The sequence below is a fragment of the Physeter macrocephalus genome, chromosome 6 (genome assembly GCF_002837175.3).
Source record: "Physeter macrocephalus isolate SW-GA chromosome 6, ASM283717v5, whole genome shotgun sequence".
NCBI lineage: Eukaryota > Metazoa > Chordata > Mammalia > Artiodactyla > Physeteridae > Physeter > Physeter macrocephalus.
In genome coordinates, this window is record NC_041219.1 from 85872529 (window position 1) to 85893857 (window position 21329).

Below are 21329 nucleotides of genomic sequence, written 5' to 3' on the forward strand. Positions count from 1 at the left end.
GAGGGATTTCTCTTCCTACTCCTGTTCTCTCCCCGTTCCCCTTAATCCTTCATAGGCATTTCTCCCCCCAAAATCTCTTGCTGATCTAATCATATCTTGGCATCTGCCTCTGAAAGATTTCAAATTAACATAGTTGGTCTCTTGGTTTACAGTTGAGTGATACCTTCTTCCCCAAGGAAACATAATTATGTATTTACTCAGTGGCACTATCATAAGAAGTCCCCACTATAGACTTGTTTGAACATAATCTTTCCTTCTTTTATCAGTTCTTTCTTGGACTAAAATTCTCTAGTAAGTCATGAGGGTCTTTAGTTTGTTTTCATTTCCCAGGGTCACATGTGGCATAACTTCAGACAAGTCCTCCCTAGACACAGGTGGAAACACAGTGGTTGTTAGACCCCTTCCGCCATGGCAGCCTTAAATTATGCGAGAGCAACAAACAGAGCTCTTGTTGGGTTCTTTTCTGGGACTATTTCAGTCTGCCTATTTGATTCCTTTAAACTCCATATTAACACACTGTCTTCCAAAGAGCACTGCCCTGATTGCAATTATTGGAGGAATTGGGCCAGAATTTAAAGAAAGGATTATTCCTGAACAAACTCTGATGAAAATGGGCTCCCTCAACCTCAGCTGAAAAGATTAACAACTGTCCAGTCTCCTACAGCCAGCAAGTCTTCGTAAATAACTCCCAATCTCTCTACTGTGAGTTTATCTGCCAAGGATTAAGCTGGGAGGCTGCTCCCAAAACCTGTATTAAAATAACCACAAAATATAGCCCTCTGGTTCCTGGCAGCTATTGAGTTCAAAGTGCAGTACTTGGAAATCTCTCTCCAACCAGGTCTGGAGAGTTGGGAGTGTGAGGTGGGGTAGGGAGGAGAGTAAAAGGGGTTGCCTGAATTAGAAAGTGTCTGGAGGGATAGAAGTTGTAATTAATTACTGGATACAATCAGAAAGGTCAGAAAAGCTCTGTCTTTACGTTGTTTTAATGGAAAACATCGCAACATAGTGGAAAGAATAGGAAACTTGTAATCAAAAGACTTGTCCGAGAGTTCAAAGTCAAAATCAGCCACTTGTCACTTATGCCTAGTTTCTCATCTGAAAAGAAAAAGAATACTGACCATGTTACTTGTCTCACACTGAGAATGAGATATGATTCATTTGCTACGTTTTAGGAACTATAACCTGCTTGTGGGGAAAAAAATACCACTGAAATTCACCAATATCTGTTTTTCTGTCCTTACCTAGAATATAAGGTGAAGCTGGGCATATGGTGGCTCAACGTCCCTCACAGCTATGCATGGCTGTGTGGCTAAGTTCAGGTCACTGGTGTATGTAACTTACAGATCATTCTCCAAGAGCAAGCTTGTGCCCACCTTTTCTTCTCTCTACCCACACCCCCTCCCCCATCGTTGTCCTTCCTTCTGTCTGGAATGTGACTATGATGGCAGAAGCAAGAGTAACCATCTTAGAGATGAATAAAAGCTGCATGTTTAGAGACTCACAGACATAGAGAACAGACTTGTGGTTGCCAAGGGGGAGGAGGGGTGAGGGAGGGATGGATTGAGAGTTTGGGATTAGCAGATGCAAACTATTAGATATATGTATAACTGAATCACTTTGCTGTGCACCAGAAGCTAACATAACATTGTACATCAACTATACTTCAATACAATAATTTTTTTTTAAGCTGCTCATTTAGGATGGCAGCAAAATAAGAGAGAAGGATCCTGAGTCCCTGGAAACTGTGTGGCTACCCTACTATTCTTGGTCACACTTCCTAGAATTTTTGTAAAGGAAAAATAACCTTCTATCTTAAGTCACAAATATTTTGGACTTATTTGATACAGTAACTAAAAGCTGATATCCTAACCAGAATACAGCTCTATAAGTATAAATTATTATTTTTTCATTAATATTATTCCAGTAGCTGCTTGAGAGCAGGGGAATCCCAAAGCCCTACGATCTACATGATCCTGAAGTAGAGTTCCAAGTTTTAGGCCCTAAGCTCACCATCTTCCATAAAACAGGACAGTTTTCATTTTCTTTCTAGTTTGATTCAAAGAAAACATTAATAGTATTATTTTGAAATGGCTTTGCATCCTAAGTATATTACAATAGGTGGGGACTGCCAGATTCCTCCACCTCAGTCTTCATTTTAATTAAGCTCGCCAGGGCTTCCTTTTTTCACAAGCGATTGAGCCCTTTAGTTCGCAAAATCCTCTTCTTTCTTCTCTTATTTAACTACGAGTCTCTTTCCTTTTCCCTGTATCCTCCATTAGCAACAGCCTTGCAAACTTTTCTCCATTTTCTTCTCCCTCAATATACTTTTTTAATCTGCTAAATGAATAGCCTCAGTCTAAAACCCTAGGAAATATTTTTCAACTTTATCGTCACTGTTGTTCTTACCAAAAATACACATGCCAGAGTAGTCATGCCTACTAAATAAGACTCTAAGGTTTTAGCCCTAAAATCGGCATCTTAGCAAGCTCTCCTACACTTCCCCCCACCACTCCGCACAAGCACATACCAAGCAATTCTGATGCGTGCAAAAATTTAAGCACTACTGAGCTCTCTGAAAGTTCTCCATAAAATACCTCCCATTTTCCACTATCTAAAATTAAAAATTCTTCTGAACAATCTTAGGGGAAACTACAGCAGTATTAGGACAGGAGGAGAGAGTATCAGAAAAGAAGAATATGTAGTAGAGAAGCAGGTTTGATTATGAACAAATTTGAAACTTTTGAGCTCATTGAGTCATATCTAATAACCCTTACATTCAAAAAATCCCTCCTCACACCTAACTTCATTGACTCTTTTGGGAGGTTAAACTTGTTCCTTTGCTGCAGCCATGAAAGCTGATTGAGAACAACAGGTTACTCTTTGGGCCTTAAATGAGTGAAGAGTTACTTTCAGGCCAAGAGATATGGTGGAGAGAGAGTAGGGATGCCTTCTGGACCTGTCCTCAGAGGCAGATGCTATTTCCTCTGGAAGTACAGCACGTTTGCTGGCAAAGGAAATCTCCCTCCAGGGCAGGCAAGGGAGGACAATAGGGCCACGTCACCACCCACCATCTGTCGTGAAAACAGACACCAGCTGACAGAGAGGGAAGCTCAAAATCCTGCTCCCACACCAACATCAGCAACCTCGCTGCCTGACCTCCTGAGATGGGGACCGGGAAAGCCGAGGTAGGGATTAGCCTGCAGGGCCTATAGGGATCAAGTTCGGGGTCACACTGTCCAGATTGCTGCAGTTCTCTCATCAGGCCCTCCAAATCATCAAATCGTCACTCTCATCTGGGAGATGAAGGGGAAAACCATGGCAGATAAGCAGAGATCAGTGTCCTAGAGCCCAGAAAAGCAATCCCATTTCTGTGTGGCCAGTGTGCCCTGTTTCTGGATATCCAAGGCCACAGCGGGACACAGAGACACGGGAAAGGCAACCTTGGATAACTGGCAGCAGAAACAATTTAACATTGTGAAAGCAGCAATCAGACAAAGAATGGAGGGTAGTAAAGGTGGCTTCCTAGAGAGTGGGGCGTTCAGAGCTGCTCCTGAGGGAAAAGGCTTAGTTTTTCGGTGAGTATTTTATGCATTATTGTGCAGTGAATAGAGTCAGGAGTCCTAGGTTCTGCTATGACTTAGGTATGGCCAAGGGCAAGTTCCCTCCTTGTTAAAGAGCTAGGTCTCCACTCAAATAAAATTATGAGGTTTGACAAGGAGATCTCAAGGTGACTTCTCTGATTCATGAGTGACACAAGCAAAGGCTATGGTAGAAATTCCCATAATGCAGAAAATACGCTTGAGGGCTCTGAGATAGAGCCACAGACTTCCCAAATCTTAAGAAAATAGAATAATTTCAGCCTCCTCCTCCCAGTACAACAGTGCAACACTTTAATTTACAAAGCATTCTCTGATCCGTGGGATTAGATCCTCACAACAGACCCGTGAAGGAGCTGGAACAGTTACTGCGGTTCTTGGCTGTCCTAAAGAATGCTTAGAGAAGTTAAGTGACATGGCCAGAGCTACAAAAGGACTTAAAAAGGAGCTGTGTCTAAAAGCCAGCAGGATTGACACTCAAAACAGGGCAAGTTCAACTAAGTCATGGATTTTATTTGAGACCTTGACAAGACAGCTTTAACTTTCCCATCTGCTTCACTAAAGTTTAGACGGGCTTCTTCCTGACCCTAGGCCCCTGACCTCCATTTTCTTAGTGTTTTCTTTAGAAAACTTGTAACTGTAAGTTCTTTTTCTGCCCTCTGAGATGTAGATATAATTTTTAACGGCCCCTTGCCTAGTTTTACCATAGAATACTGTCTTTCTTAAGGATCTGGAAGCCATCTCTTTGAAATGTAGTCATCAAGAAAGATAGTACCCCTATTTCCCAGTCCCTGGAAGAAGGTAGGAGCCTTACTTCAGTGGGAGGCTTGCTTGCTCTACGTTGCAAAACTATTTTCTTAGAGATATGAAGAGCTTATTTTTACTTTGGATAAAGCTAATTAGCAAACAGATGGCTTATGACTTCCCCCTAATGTCTCCCTCTACTTTTCCACTAGATCACCCCAGTGTTTAAAAACCCTCCCACCCTTTGTTTTAGCAGAACTGAGTTCAGATTGAGTTCTGGCCTTTCTCCTCTATTGCAGTAGCCTTGAATAAAATCTTCCTTGTCTGCTTAACTTTGTCCAATGCAACTGTTGCTTTGACAACCTCTTCAGCACATTTGCTACAGCCCACTCCATTTCTCCTACTTTGAGTTTAAAATCTGCTGTGCAAATCAAACTTATGATTGAACAAATATTTATTAAACATCTATGATGCATCAGGCATTGATCTAAGTTCTGGCTTGGTTATTTTCTATTACAAAATAGTGTTGCATATAGTTATGGTGGGTATAATCTATGACAGATGCTTTAGAGGTCAGGCCAAGGTTTTCTCCACTTAGCCTCCATCAGCAATGCCTAAGAGCCCACTTAACCAATTGTCTACTGAATTCATAAACTACATATTACTTCTCTGCACCAGAGTTTTGCTGGTGCAAAAATTTCCAAAGAAATACAGAGATATGAAAAAAAAATAATAAACCATATCTCTGCCTTCACCTTAATCCAAGGAGAGGAACTAAATGCTAAAGGAGTTACAACAACCTTTTCATTAACATCTGGTAGAAATAATTTTGTTCTAAGTGTAGAAGGCTCTGTATACACAACAAGCTGTTTTAAGCCTTGTTCCCTAAGGGTCAGGTGAAAACAGAGCACACACACACACACACACACAAAATAAAAACATTAAACTCAGTCTTGGATTGACCTCAAGTTGTTTGCCTCACAGAGAATTCAGGGACTAGTGTAAGATTTGGAGATGAGCTGAAGGAGTCCTGTGTATAAAATGGGCACAGTGTGGAGAGATAGGGGATGCCCTCCTTTACCAATGACTTTGTAAATACGACCCTTCCACAGAACCTGTGGAAGCTGAAGTTCCTGGGAAGCACTATGTTGATGTCCATGCTGCCACCTCCTAGTTGAAGTTGTAGTTTTAATGTTTGAGCCAACAGAGCCTAAAGGCAATATGAGGATGAAACCTACTGTTCTCTTTTTCCTAATCCAGTTTCTTTGAAAGATCCAACTTCCCTCCTCTGTTGGGTTTCCAAGTGACTGAGAGGAATTTAATTTTAGGAGAATGTGGGAGGAATATTTTACAGCTCCATTAGATTTTTGTGTATACAAAGGTTGTGTTCATCTGTTAAACTTACTTCAAGTAAGCACAAAAGGAGCCAGCAAAGAAGAACAAGTACGTCCAAATACGAACTTTTTGGCACAGAAAATATTATAAGAATAGAAAGAGAAACAAACAAATGAAACAAAACAAAAAAAAATAAACAGGGATCGGGGGTTCTTAAAGAGGCACCATTGTATCATCCACAGTGGGAACATGAAATTCTCCAAATTATCCCCAAAACTTACACAGATGCCTTAGGTTTCTACCTCCTACATATGAGGGATAGAAAGACCATGAGATTTTATAACTTGATATTAAAAACCCAGCAGAAGTATCAGATTAGTGGGGAAAATGGCTAAGAACCTAGAAAGACCTATAAGATTAGGTGAAGGTAAAGGTAGGACTGTGGAAGACAGATGGGACTGATTATTTAGGGACCAGTAAGCAGGAATATGAGTACAACCATAGGGTAGACTTCAAAAGATCATTCATTTACAGCAGAAAGAACAAGCAAGATGTATGTATACATACACACACTAAGTTTTAAATTGAGTCAAAGTCCCAGAGTGTGTACATGAGCAGAATTGGTGGGTAGGTAAATTATCTATGGATATTCAATTAACAAGCATTCAGTTGGCTCCACAGTTCTGATGGACCTCCTTGGAAGGGTCTAGCAATAGTTCTGGAGCCACAGTGACTCTCAGAGGAATGGAGTCCCAGGAAAGAAACTTGATCATTGAGGAACAGAGCAGAAAACTGATGTTACTAAGAAATTGGGTGCAATACAGAGGTATTTGAAAACTTAGTTTTAAGTATTTTCAATCAGATGACCCCAAACAGAAGAAGTTCCCAACCAGCTTAACTCAATGGAAAACACACACAGAGGGTCCGTTATTGTCCTTGACTGTTACCAGATCTGATTCCAGAGTCTAGCAAGTAAGAAGCCTATGAATGCAAGCTAGGTAAACAAAGATGTTCAAGGTAAAAAGGCAGAGAACAAGGTAGGACTTTACGTGAATTAGAAGTGAGGGCATTTGGTTCTAAATCCCCTGACTTTGGTTGATGTTTACTCCTTTCTTTGGGTCTCTAAGCCGATCGGTGCTCTTCCAGCTCTGTTACAGGTTTGCATCAAAAGTTTATATGGGCTGTTATCCACAAACAGCCTAGGACTGAGATGACCTGAATGATCTTGTTCAAATCTCTCTTATTCCTAGGCAGAATGCCGTTAAAAAAAAAAAAAAGTACGTATTATCTAATCTAAATTCAAGAAAAGATGAGAAACTCAGGGGCAAGGTGAAAGAGTTTTACTAGCCAGTTGAACTCAATCAGAGAGGGCTGCTTTACCTAATACAGCAGTCCCCAATGTTATAGGTCCCACTTCAAAGGCCTGACCTTCTTTGGAAGATAATCGCCCAGAGACATGTCTCCCAGAGCAAACTTATTCTAATTTATATAAAAGAATGAATTAGGTAACAAAAATGCCCTGAGCTAGTGCTATTATTAATTATCAGAATAAATTTGGAAAAATTATGTCCCCTTTCTTGGATTCAGCACTGTAATCTATAAAATAAAGGGGTTTATAATTAGTTCCTAAGATTCCAATAGAACCAGGATAAATTCTCCTTTATTTTGTTCACCACCGCTGTGAGTCATAACAGCAATAGTTCACCAACTAACTGTTACATGCATTTAGTTAAATTAATTGCCATAATAGCCTTTTTTTTTTCATAATAGCCTTTTGAGGGAGGTAACTATTATTACACCTGTTTTAAAGATGAGAAAATTGAGTCCCAGAAATATTACATAACTTGCTTAAGGTCCAAAAAAGAAACAGTAAAGACAGATCTAGGATTCAAACCCAAGAGTTCTAATGCCAGAACCCATGACAGTGCCCCAAAGTTGATCTCACAGAAATGAGCATCCCTCTGCTCCCTAATTTTCTGGTTTTCCTAGGTTTTCTGCCTGAATGTGCAGAAAACATTCACAGTGAGTCTAGGACTGTCTACTTTGACCTATGTAGCATAAGGTGTGAGTCATGGCTTCACCATAACAGCAGTCACACCTGATCTCACCTCCTCTGTGTCTGTCCAGTCTTATATCTGGTGTGGTACTTTCTATTTGTCAGAGGACTTAGCTTACCTGCTTTCTCATTTTATGCTAGCCCTTACCATGAAACACACACACACACACACACACACACACACACACACACACACACACATTTTTAAAAGGAAATACATTTTATAGAAGTGAAGCATGTTGGAATTCCTAAATTAAAATATCCTGGTTAAAGTATGAGAGCAAAAGGTAAATGTGACAGAAGACACCTAGCATACAGGCTCCGTTAGTAACTGTAGTGCATCCTCGCTGCTGCCTTTACCCTTCACCTTGCTGCCCACAGATACTCAGGATCAGCAGGGCCTGCATGGTAAGAGTCCTGGAAACTTCAGTCTAGACACAGCTCTCCCACTCATAACATCTGTGACTCTTGATAAATAACCTAAACTCTGTGTCTGTTTTTTTATCCCTAAGGTATCCCCTGACTCTAAACTACTTGAGATGCCCAATATCTTCCCCCATGGGAAACCCATGATAGGGATGGGAAGTGGGGTATTATTGCCTGGGGAAGTCATTGTCATATCAAACCTGTGAGGCAGTAGCTTGTCTATAGAAGGGGAGAGAGATCCAGCACTGAGACCTTAGGTATGGCCAAGGAGAGCTAGAGACCAGGTGAAGATTGCCATGGGTCAGAGAGCCCAAACTCCCCAGCCAAAATTGAGTCAGCAATCCTAAACTAGGTAAACTTACAGAAGCTAAGGGAAAATGATTATTGACAGTCAGTAAAGGGGAGAGGAGAGGAAAGTTGGCTATAAGGGTACATAAGACAAAATGACTCCAAAAAACAAATAAAAGGAATCCTAAAGCCATCATTAGGAATAGAGAATAATACAAAGTTCCCTTAAATACTAGACCATTATGTATAGATTTCTTTTGATTTCACACACACACACACACACACACACACACACACACAGTCACACACCCCGCCCCCTGAGTTATCGGCAATGAGCATTGGATTATAAGTTTTTCTTTTTACATTATGCATTTTTGTATTTGAATTGTTTACTATAAAGTGTAAAATCCTAGACCATAGAAGCCCACACAGTTGTAAGGAAAACTTTAAAATGATCTCAAATCATTATAGTATCAAAAAAAAACAAATTTTAAAGACTGAACTGATAAACAAATGTCCAATGATTCAGCCAAGATTATAGACCTAATATGTATCAGAACAAGTATTAATTCTAAGGGTACAAACCTCAATTCCACTTCTCTAGGTTTACAAAGAAACAATAGGATGATAAAAATCCTTTGAAAAAATTCCAAAGAAATCTACATAGCATTTGGAATAAAGCACCTGTAGTTAAGCTTGTTCACAAAAGAATATTATGGCCATAAATGTAGACCATAAATATAGAAAAGAGACTGAGAATGAGCTAAGTTTTGAGAAAGAATATAAATAAAGAAGGCACTGCTTGGTGAAGATGTAGTAATGTTAACAAGTATCAGAGAGAAGGCAGAATGCCACTCCTGATGGCTCTACCGAGAACTACAGTCTGGAAAATAGAGAAAAATAAAAAGTTTGAAGGTGAAATTAAAGTTCATAACAGGAAAAAAGACTATAAGAGAACACTGAGTTGTGTTAAATGAACTCAAGCCTCCAGACCCAGACAAAGTATACATCACGGTGCCAAGTAAAGTTTAAAATCTGTCTGGTGAATTTTTATTTAAGGAACTTTTTTTTTTTTTTATTTAAGGAACTTCAGCAATGAGATGATGTTAACACAATCTTCATAAGAAGAAAAAATTTTCTGCAGTCTATAGCTAGTGAACTTCACTTTATTCTAGAACAGTGTTGGAAAATGGATGGCACTGTTCACAGCTCCTTTTTTCTTGTACCCTGTCTTATTCAATATGTTTCCCAGGGCAACTGTTGAGGAAACCAGTTGTGTTTGGATTTATGTCTGCAATAACCACTTTTTGTTTTACTAGCCCACTTTTATTTTACTTCAAAGATAATAAAATACAGCCAGGTCTCTGAGGACATTTTTTTCCTAATAGAAAAGCCTACATAATTTAAATAGCAATGGATCAAATTAACACAGTTTATGAAAATTTACGTGTAAAAAAACTCCCAAGTGAAAAAGATTATTCTCTTGATAAAATGAACAAATTACTAGAAGGATAAATTAGGAGTTTGGGATTAACACAAACACACTGCTATTATAAAATAGATAAACATCAAGGACCTACTGTACAGCACAGGGAACTCTAGTCAATATCTTTTAATAACCTGTAATGCAAAAGAACCTGAAAAAGAATAACTATATGTATGCATTTATATGTACAACTGAATCACTTTGCTGTACACCTGAAACTAACACAACACTGTGAATCAACTATACTTCAATAAAAAAAATTCATAAATGAAAGACTTACTATCCTTTATAAACTATAAAGTCATCACAAGCTTTGGTTGAATGTTACTCTGGCACATACTGTTGGTTGTCTACTCAGTCTTTACTCCCATTTCCCCTTGTTCCCTATCATGTGAGTCTGCCTCAGGGGACACAGAGTAAAAAAATACAAGGGTCTAGTCTCTCTTCCAGCTCGGGGTGGGTAGATCATCCAATTCTAGCCAATGAAACATAAAAGGAATTCTGCCAGGTAGATTCCTGGATTTTTTTTTTTTTAATGGATTAAAAGAGAAAAAGAAAGTAAAGAAGAACATTATTCCCTACGCACAACCCATTTCCTTCCAGATTTTAGGTGGAATTTTGGAGGACACAGCACTTAGACCTATACCAGCCATCCTGTGACCATCCTAGCAACAAAGATTTGATGAAGACAGATTATTGGGGATTAGAGAAGGAGTAGGCCAGAGGGGATAGTGGTTCATCAGTATCAGGAAACTGATCTTTATTTGGGTATGCCTAAAGCCTAAAGCGTTCAGTAGATGGCTGAACATGAAAATGAAGAGCAAGTTTAGCATATGCTTCAGGGGAAAAAAAAAACACAACTAGTGAGTCAGAAGTTTTCGAATTTGTCTGAAGAATAGAATGTCTCCTTGTTAAAGCAGTTAGAAAAGGAGGATCTATACTGGCTTTGAGAGGATGGATGCAGCCTGTAGTCCTTTCCTAAGAAACCTGTTTTTCTCACCCTTACCTAAATGCTTCCCCAGAAGTTCCCCATTTTTTAATTTCCCCCCCCAAAAATGTGGATAGGAAGTAGTTTATGTCTTGTAAAGTAAACTGTATAAAAGCTCTGCAAAGTAAATCAATAGCAAAGTTTTGTGGAGAGTAGTACAGTCAATTGGCGTGGTATTCAATAGGGGTCATGTTCTCTCCCTTTGCCTAGGCCAGGGAAGGCAGCCCCTCTCTCCAGGGAATGAGTTTAGAAACTAGGAACATTGAGAAGGGGGCATTTGGTGACGTGCTTTGGAGTATTTTTCCCGTGGCCTATAAGAACACTCATTTGTAGAGGATAATTTCAATTTTTTTCTCTAATATCATATAGATTTTAATTTACCTAAGTCTTCAAGGGGTGGCTTTGTGACAATTTACATGCTCTCTGATATCAATCTTCAGGAACAGAATCAGGTCATTTCCATGAGTCCCATAAAATGAGAGATGCCCCATTGCAAAACTGGGATGAGCTGGGAAGAGAACATAATCCTGAGGAATGATTTCTAGGAGGATGATTGCAGAGGGATATGAAGTAATCTCCTCTACCTTCATTTTATACATGTCCTAGAGAAAAAAAAGAGGCCTTTTAGAGGGTAAAACACTGGCATTTTAGTGATGCTATTGGTTTGATCAGCTCATACACTACACTGTGCCATCCAGGACAGAAAAGAACTAACCATGTGCCAGAAGACTCGTGTGCCAGGCGGTACTCAGGGCTGATAGTTGGATAGCCCATATCCATTGCCTATCTTTCAGAGTTATTGTGAGGATAAAATAAATAGAAAAGGAGGGAGCATTGCATCAATGAAAAATGTATTTGAATAGAACTAAAAATTAACCGTATAATCTATTAATTCAACAAATACTATTGAACACCTAATAGGTATCAAATACTGTGAAGATGGCTGGTAATGTCAAACACTGTTGTTAGATATTGCTGCATACTAATTAACATAGATCCTAAGAATCCATCTCTTGCATGCTAGAAATCAAAATGTAATATGAATATTATGGATACAGGTGAGTAGGTTGTTTGGCAGCAGAAGAGCAGCTGGAAACAGCACCACAATCTTTTCTCTGCACCTCAGACATTTCCCCTGATCTAACTAGCTGTCCATCCCTAGTATAAAGATCATCCCTGGCTGCCTAGAAAAGCATCCTTCCCCTTCTCTAGAAGAATGCACAATGATTATTGGACTAGTCTTCTTTGGTATGGAGGAACAGAGACTCATCCCCCTGCTATTTTCCAATATGGAAACTGAAGCAATGGACAATGATGTGCATACAACCGACATCACTAATTGTTGATAACAGAAGTTTTAAAAATTAGAAAGCCATGTCAGAATAATTACATATATAAAGGTCTGACTCATTTTAAGGAAGCCTCAACGTATAATTACTCTTTTAAGAAAGGAAAAAAAGAGGAAAATAAGGAAGGTTGGCTTTAGAAGATTCTGCGTTTTAAAGTTTTTCCAATACAGTAGTCATTCAAGTGACAAATTAACTGCCACTTATTAAAAACATAACTTGGTTTACAAAACTACATTTATCTACAATATGCTGGTGTAGGAATGGGGAGTATCTGGGAGGAGAGCTATACTTCAAGACCTAAGGGGGTGGCAAGGCATTGGGAGGGGAGCGGCTCCTAGCTGTGAAGAGTTTATATGTCCTCTGACCAGAATCACTAGCTTCCAGCTATTACCTGTCTTTAAAAAACTATTCTCTTGCCCCAGGGACTCAACAAGTTGTCTATTTCCCAGCTCTGGGAATGATTCAAATGCAAAAGTGGAATCTGAACATTTAACTGTGGAAGCCCCAAGTGAGGCAGCAGCCTTCCCCAGAGAACAAATTATTGAGGAATTACCCTATTAATTGCGTGACTACCTCCTTGAACAAACATGGATATGCAGGTGAGACTAAGACCCCCACGGTCCTCTTTGTTGGGAACTGGAAGAGAACCACCGCGCTCGATGTCTCATCTTCTTCATTTCCAGCAGAAACCTCCTTTGTTCACATGCCCCACACCTTAATGAATCAGCCAGAATCCTCTGGTGAAAGAGCGAGGTGAGGAGAAAGATAACGAAGTCTCCAACCAAGACTGAAAGTTTACAGTTGAATCCCGACTAACGATCTTAATCACACACATTAGTGCCTTGAGGAGGCTTGGAGTGAACAGCTTAGAAACCAGACCCACTTCAGGGATTAAATCCATGTTAGTGAGTATCACCTTTGCCAAATAAGAAGGCCTACAGACTTCAGAGTGCAGGGTGTAAAGGGTAATATGAAGGTAGGACAAAATGAACTGCACAGACTTTCTATTTAATGGAAAAGCTCTCTTGCTGAGTATGAGTGTCATTTATTACTTGGCATTGGTATCGATGTCATTGGAGGTGAGGGTAAGACATGGTTACGAAGAACTTAAATGAGGAAGTGAAAGAATTTTAAAACTGATCTTTCCATACATCTCTCTACCTTCTTAGAGGTCTACTTAATCCAAGCCCATGTAAATAGGAATTTCCTTTTCCTTTCTTGGCATTCAGGAAGATAAACAGTATTCCCTCTTAAAACTGGGAAAATTCTTCCTAATATATGAACCTCTCTATTCTCCTATTCGGTCTGTGTCCCTGGCATCTGTGTTATCACTAGACCATAACAATTCCATCAATAAAATTTAATTGAATATTTAACGAACTTAAGTAGAAAATCATATAATGTAAGACTACAAAAACCAAGCCTTGGTTCTATCACCAACAGGCTGTATAACTATGGGCAAATAATAAGTGCAGAGTCTCAGCTTCCTAATCTGTAAAATGGGGATGATAATATCCCTGCAGTGGGTTATTGTGAGGCTCAAGCTAAATGAAGTTATGAGGGTAAACTTCATAACTGGATTATAACTGGTGCATAGTATTTAGTTCCTATGTGTCAAGCACTGAACTAGGTTTGTTGGATATATCCTGCATACTACTGTCTACAGTGAGGAAGCAGTGGACCCAGGATGTGGCAGAGGAACATCAAGGTGCTTGAAGGGGCCACAGAAGGGAAGAGAGACGCTGGAATCGGGAGAGGCTATCTTGTAAGATTAGCACTGAGTATAGCTTTGAATGATTGATCCAACATTTGATGGTCTCAGAAGATGTGGTAGTGAGAGTTTTGCAGACAGAGGTAACCAAAAACGTTCAGAGTTGGAATCTGGTATTTGGGGATGCTTTCAGCTAATAGTACCTAGGCTAATAGCACACAGGAGGTCTGACTGAGTAAAGATACGCACAAGAGTACAAATAGCCCAGAGGACAGGACTGAAGTTTTTTCAGAGAAAAAAATCAAACTGTTTTCTTTGATTAAGCCTCTACCTAGCCATGCTGACCATGCAGACTCTAACAGTTCCTGAGAAAGGGGGTTGGAGCTGGTGGGAGGGGGCAGGGAACCTACGGAAGAGGATGGGGGTGGTGACATCAGGCCTGCTGTTGAGTATTCCAGCACCTGCCAGGGATGCCCAGGGGACACCAGGTCTGCCCTGCTGGGGCCCAGCTGCCACCCGGGCCCTCCTGACATCTAACAATGGGCGGTTGAGAGGTCAGGAGGGAATAGGGCAGGCATGACAATGAGATTCCGATGCTATAGAAAGAGGAACAATTGGGACAGAGGGAGAGAGAAGCCAAGTGTTTTGGAACAGTGCAGGATTGGGGGCTGGAGGCGGGGAGGCAAATGTGAAGATAAAATTAGAATGACTGGAACTTTATGGGGGTGTCAGGGAATGAGTAAGAGAGAGTCTGTCCTTGATTATTCTGTTCAGAACAGAAAAGGTCAGCTTGGCCAGGGAACAGGCTCCCTTGCTCCTGACCTTGGGGTTGGTCTGTCAGTAGCACTGATCTCCTCTGCCACATGAGTCTGATCTTCTCTCTAGCTCGGTCATTTATTCTTCTGTCCACTCAGCGAGTATGTATTAACTCTTGCCATATATCAAGCTCTTTGTGAGGTGCTAGGGACAGAGGTTTGTAATTTATCTTCCTACTATTGATGAGCCAACAGTCTTCAGGGGGGATGGATTTAGGAGCACAGGAGCACAGCAGAGTGACTTAGATGTCCCACAGAGGTGGGAGGATAACACTGTGTGGGAGTGAGCAGAGGAGCTCTTAGCTCACAGAGCTGGACGAGGGGAACCTCGTCCAGCCTGGGAGCGTGTTAGGAGCAGGATCAAAAAAGCTTCCCGGGGCACACGTGACATCCGAGCTTCATCTTGAATGTAAGTAGGAGTTTGGCAGGCAAAAGACCAAGGGAAGGCAGGGGAGCTGGAAGATCACTGGGCAAAGAGAGAATTAAGTTAGTTAGGAATCAACTAGGAAAATACCTGTCAAATAAGGCCTTGGAGTTTCCAGAGGCTTAGGCTGATGCCAAGGGTAGGTTATCCAGGTGATTTCAAGGCTCAAAACAAAAATTCTAGCTGGAGAATTATCTGGAGAGCTGTTACTTCCCTTGCGTTTGCAAGAAATAGCATCTCCCTTGTCTTTGATCTGCCAATCTCTTTCTTTTATGCAGAGATGCACCATGGATGCTGGTAGAGGACTTCTTCAGAAATATATTTAGGAAAAAAAAAAGTGTTCCTTTGTCTCCATTCATATTTGCTGATAAGACAATAGACATCCAGTGCAGCAAACATTGACTTGGATCAGGTCTTCAGAGAAAACCAGTTAAATACTTGAGTGCACTGCAAATGATGGGCCGCCCAGATTTAGGCTTAAGGGATGGGAAAGATGTTATGTGGGTGAAAAGCAATTTGGTGTGGGTACAACTGATGGTGAGGAAAGAAACCAGTGCTGCTGGAATGCAAAGATCTGGAAGAGATGTCTTCTTTCCCTCCAATGCCTAAGCCTAGTACTTTCCTTGGATACTGTTTAGGGTCCAGAGATGGAGACCCCTTTCTTATCAAATGGAGAGTCTAAGTCCTTCACAGCGACTGCTTAGAGTCTTGTGTTGTGATGGATTCTGAGGAAGGTCCAGATTCAGTAAGAAAGAGAGTCCTGCTTGATTAATGACCTCCACATGGGCAGGCATGGAGGAAGTGGTGGAAATCACTTCACATATTTTCCCTCCCTGTGTACAAACCCAAAATTTTTAGATGGAAAAAAATAATAACTGAAAATGATAGAGATCTGTCTCCTTAGAGAGATAATATAAATCTGTGCTATCCATTGTATACGACCTAACCATATGAGGCTATTTAAATTTATATTAATTATACTTAAATAAATTTAAAACTTTAGCTCCTCAGTTTCACCAGCCACATTTCAAGTGCTTGATGTTATAGGACATTTCCCTCACTGCAGACAGTTCTTTTGGACAGTGCTGATAGAGAGTGATGGATAAAAATGCAAGCTCAGGTGCCAAACCGCTTGGGTTAAATCTCGGATCTGTCACTTGCTTGTTATGTGAACTGGTAGAGCTGCTTTACCCCCTCTGTGCCTCAGGTTTTCATCTGTAAAATGCAGACAATGCTGGCCCCGATTTCATAGTATCGTACTAAGAATCACATTGTTTCATATATGTAAAAAATGCAGCACATTGCCTGGCACCTGGTTAGCACTCAATTAATATTAGCTGTTATGATTATTATCTGCTCATGTTTATGCAACAGTCTAGGAGCAGAAATGGTTAGAAAGTTCTTGACCCCCAGTCTAGCTCTCTCCAAAGATCTATCAGCCTGCTCTCAACACTGAGCATCATTTCACATTCCGAGCACCCTTTCCTTGTCACTCCGAGCCCTTTATTTCTGTGCAATGGAATGTCCCATCCTGGGAACCCAGGGCATTGCCCCACGCTTATCTCTCCCCCCTTTTGCTTTGCCTGATGCCCACTTTCCCTGGGAATCCAGGCTGCTGAGAACAACTGCAGCTGCTATCTCTGCTTGCAGCTGCTGCCCCAAAACAGGGCAGCATGGTTCAGCGGTGCTCCCTCTCCGGACTGCATTTTTTTCACTTACCCTTGAAAACCTTGTTGGATTGTGCCAACGGTGGACACGGTGTCAGCTGCCCCCTGTCTGTCCCTGATGCTTCTGCTTAGGGACCCTTTGTACTCAGGCTCCAGCTGAGTCACACGCTCCGGACTGCAAGCCAGTAATTCCTTCTTCTGGCTTCAGTCATCATCCAGCACTACTCGTACCCGCACGGGTCCCCTTTTCTCATTTCTCTGCCTCTTCTTTGGTCTCTCTTTCCATTAGCCCAATGTGATGGAGGTCGCACCTGCGTGGGAGGGAATGCTGTTGATGACTATGACAAAGTACCACTTACTGATCACTAATAACGTGCCAGGCCTCCTGATACCTGTAAGGTAATCATTATATTTAATGTCACAGAAATCTTGCAAGATATTGTCATCATTTTGCAGATTAAGATTTTGAAGCTCTAGGAGTTTATGAATCTTGTCCAAAGTCAATTACAGTATGTGGGAAGCCAGGCATTCACGTAGAGTTTGTCCAGATCACAGACCCAAAACAAATCGTGAGAACTCAATGGCTCTGTGAGATAAATTGATCCACCCGCATCATCGGTAAACCATTTTTTGTTCGCTGTACCTTGTCATTAAAGAAGATATATCCAGGGCTTCCCTGGTGGCACAGTGGTTAAGAATCTGCCTATCAATGCAGGGGACAGGGGTTCGAGCCCTGGTCCGGGAAGATCCCACATGCCACAGAGCAACTAAGCCTGAGTGCCACAACTACTGAGCCTGCATGCCACAACTACTGAAGCCCACGCACCTAGAGCCCGTGCTCCGCAACAAGAGAAGCCACTGCAATGAGAAGCCCGCGCACCGCAACGAAGAGTAGCCCCCGCTCGCCGCAACTAGTGAAAGCCCGTGTGCAGCAACGAAAACCCAATGCACCCAAAAATAAATAAATAAAATAAATAAATTTATTTTAAGAAAAAAGAGAAGATATATCCAATGACCAAAGGGAAACTTTCATGTTGTGACATAAGTCTTCTGGTGAATGGGGGGACTTGGGAGACCTGTAGTCTTTGCTCTTCTCCAGAACGATTTATTGTGGTGATATTTCTATTGCTCTGAAGACATAACCAGGGACTGTTTTCAGGGAGGCTTGGTGGAGATCGTGGTGGTGCCCAGCCTTTTGTGCGGCAGGAATCAATACAAATGCTCCTACCTGAGGCACAACAGAGGCAGTAGCTGCCTGTTTCCTGAAGTGGACCTACCTCCCCAACTCCATGGAGACCCCAGGTCCTCTGGGACAGCATCTAAAAATACTTGAGATGTCCCACTTGAGGAAATTACACCCACACGCCTTTTATCTTGCCTTTATTCTGTTCATTTAGACTTCCTCTCTCTCCTTCCCTTCTCTCTGTCTCACTTAGCCTATATGTTGGCCCTGTTTCTGTTCCTCTGGTTTTGTTTGTTTTTAAAACTCTACTCCTTCAACAGCTTTTATTGGTCTCTGTATTTAACTCCATATTATTTCAACCAGCCTGTCTGGCTTTGTCTAAATAAATTTTTTTTTTTTTTTTTTTTTTTTTTTTGCGACACGCGGGCCTCTCCCGTTGCGGAGCACAGGCTCCGGACGCGCAGGCTCAGCGGCCATGGCTCACGGGCCCAGCCGCTCCGTGGCATGTGGGATCTTCCCGGACCGGGGCATGAACCCGTATCCCCTGCATCGGCAGGCGGACTCTCAACCACTGCGCCACCAGGGAAGGCCTAAATAAATTTTTTATAGTCAAGTTTTTGTTCTTTATCATAGTGGACATTGGGGAGACAAAACTCAGGAAATGTTTACAGTCTTTTTCATTGACACATCTACTGTGCAAAAATCACTCTGACAACAAGTCATCACTTCCTTCTTAAGAGTTGAGTAGACTTGGGCATTATCTGAACCTCCTTTTGATCATCTGTAAAACGGAAAAAAAAAAGTTTTTTTCCCCAAAGTTGTATGAGTTCATGGGAATGAAAAGTTACCTTCACAATTCCCAGCACGTGTTCACGTGCTCCGAAAAAAACAATTTGCTTTACCTTCTCCTTACTATATGGAAAGGACTGCACCGGGAGCAGTGCAAGAGGATAAAACAGCCTCTCTTCTCAAGCTTATAAACGGTAAAGGAGACATAAGTGGAAACAGTAACTTCACTTGTAGGATCAATTATCATGATTCTCTGAACTTCAAAAAGAAGGAGGCAATAATTAAATAAATATAAAGAAAGAAGGAGGCAATAATATAAATAAAATACATATAAATAAATAAATATAAAATAAAGAAGGTGGTCCTAATTATTATAGGGATATCTGGTAAAGGCTTTATCAAGGACGAATTTCAATTAGGCTTTGAAGGATAAATACAATTTCAGCAAGTGAAGTTGGAGGAGAGAGCACTCCGGAGAAAGGCATTGCCAGGAACAAAGGCAGGGGAGCAACTTCACTTCATGTTGATTAGAGGAGCAGTAATCCAGAGAGGCAACCCAGATGTATAGGTAGGAGGGTAAGAAGGTGGGGGGAATGGGGTGAGATTATATATATATATATAAAATTAGTGATATATAAACGTAGACCAAGACAAGTTGTGGTGCACGGGCTTTTAAATGTTAGGCTTGGGAAGCTTGGACTTCATTCTATAGTGGTTGAAGAACCAGTGCAGGGTTTTGACCAAAGAGATGACATGGTTGTGGCTTTACTTTAAGGTGGTCAGTCAGTCAGGATGGATTCACGAAGAAAAGAAACACTGTGTGCACAAAGATTGGAAGTTTAAAAGAACACTATAGCAGGAGTCCAGACAGATAGATTCTGAGGGCCCTAAGTGGGCAGTGAGGGTGAGAACGCGTGAGGGAAGAGGAAGAAGTAAGGAAGGAAACACGGTGAGCGCTTGCACTGCTGCCTTGATCTCTGTATCTCTGACTCTGTCAGTCTCTCTCAGTGGGCCTTCCTGGAGCTCTGACTCTCCCAGATTCTGTTTCTTTTCCATCTATCCTTCCTCTTCCTTCTGGAAACCCAGACATTTTGGGTCAATGCCTTTTCTCAGCGTATTTATTTACCAGCAGTGAGGGGAAGGCCAAGGTCCTTCCTTCCAGAGCTTCTGTTCAGGTGAGAAAACAGCTTGCCTGGGAGCTGCTTGGAGACAAGGAGACTTTAGAACCTCCTTTCAAGTCTGGCCCATTAGGCAAACCTCTCCCAGCGCTTTTCTCCTTCGCTCCTCCAATCCTAAACAGTTCTGAATCTCCCTGCTCCTCCATCTGTCTGCATGTGGCCTAGATCTCCCTGGGCAGGGATTAGGTAATTGTGCCATTCCCATCAGCATGCCCAGGGGTCTGGCAGGAGGGAAGCCGCCGGCTGGCAGCAGTGGGTTGAACAGGAGCCAGGGGAGCGTCTGCCCCAGGAGTCCCCAAGCAGCTTGCGCCTGTGCCTGGCCCTCTGAGGGCAGCCACGTGCCCGCCTGCCCTGGATCTGCATCAGCTCAGAGGCCAGCTCTCAGGGGAGGAGAGAGCACTTACCTTTATCTGGCTGCCCCTCCAGGTCCAGCGGGGAACACTAGAGCCTCCTGCACTTCTTTCCTGCCTCTCGGCCTCGCCGGCCTCCTCTCTTCAGTGCCTAACCTAGCTCAGTTACTAGTAGCATTACGTTAGTGAAGGAAAGACTCAGGCTGTAGACTTGCCAAAAATTAAATGATCCAAGAAGTGTTTCCATTTGACTTTAGAGTACATTCAAAGGCGTGTGTGTGTGTGTGTGTGTGTGTGTGTGTGTGTGTGTGTTTTCAACATGTAACAATCTATACGTGTTAAATATATGTACCTTTGCAGGGGAGGGATAAATTAGGAGTTTGTGATTAACATACACATACTACTATATATAAAATAGATAACAAGGACCTACTGTAGAGCACAGGGGACTATATTCAATATCTTGTAATAACCTGTAATGGAAAAGAATCTGAAAAAGTATATATATATGTAACTGAATCACTTGGCTATACATCTGAAATAACACAACATTGTAAACCAACTATACTTCAATTAAAATATATATATACACATACCTTCAAATATATATGCACATATATACATATATACCTTGATATGTTTGTTTAAATATAGGTACATTAATATGTGTGTGTACACACGCCACACCACACACACACATACACACACACACACACCCCCACCAAAAACTAGGAATATAAAACTGACATGGAGAAACAAGCTTCATATGAAATATTTTTCGTCAGTCATCTACAACATGAATTATCCATACGGATCACAGAGAACATGATGTTACGTGTTAAATATATGTACCTTTGCAGAGGAGGGATAAATTAGGAGTTTGTGATTAACATACACATACTACTATATATAAAATAGATAACAAGGACCTACTGTAGAGCACA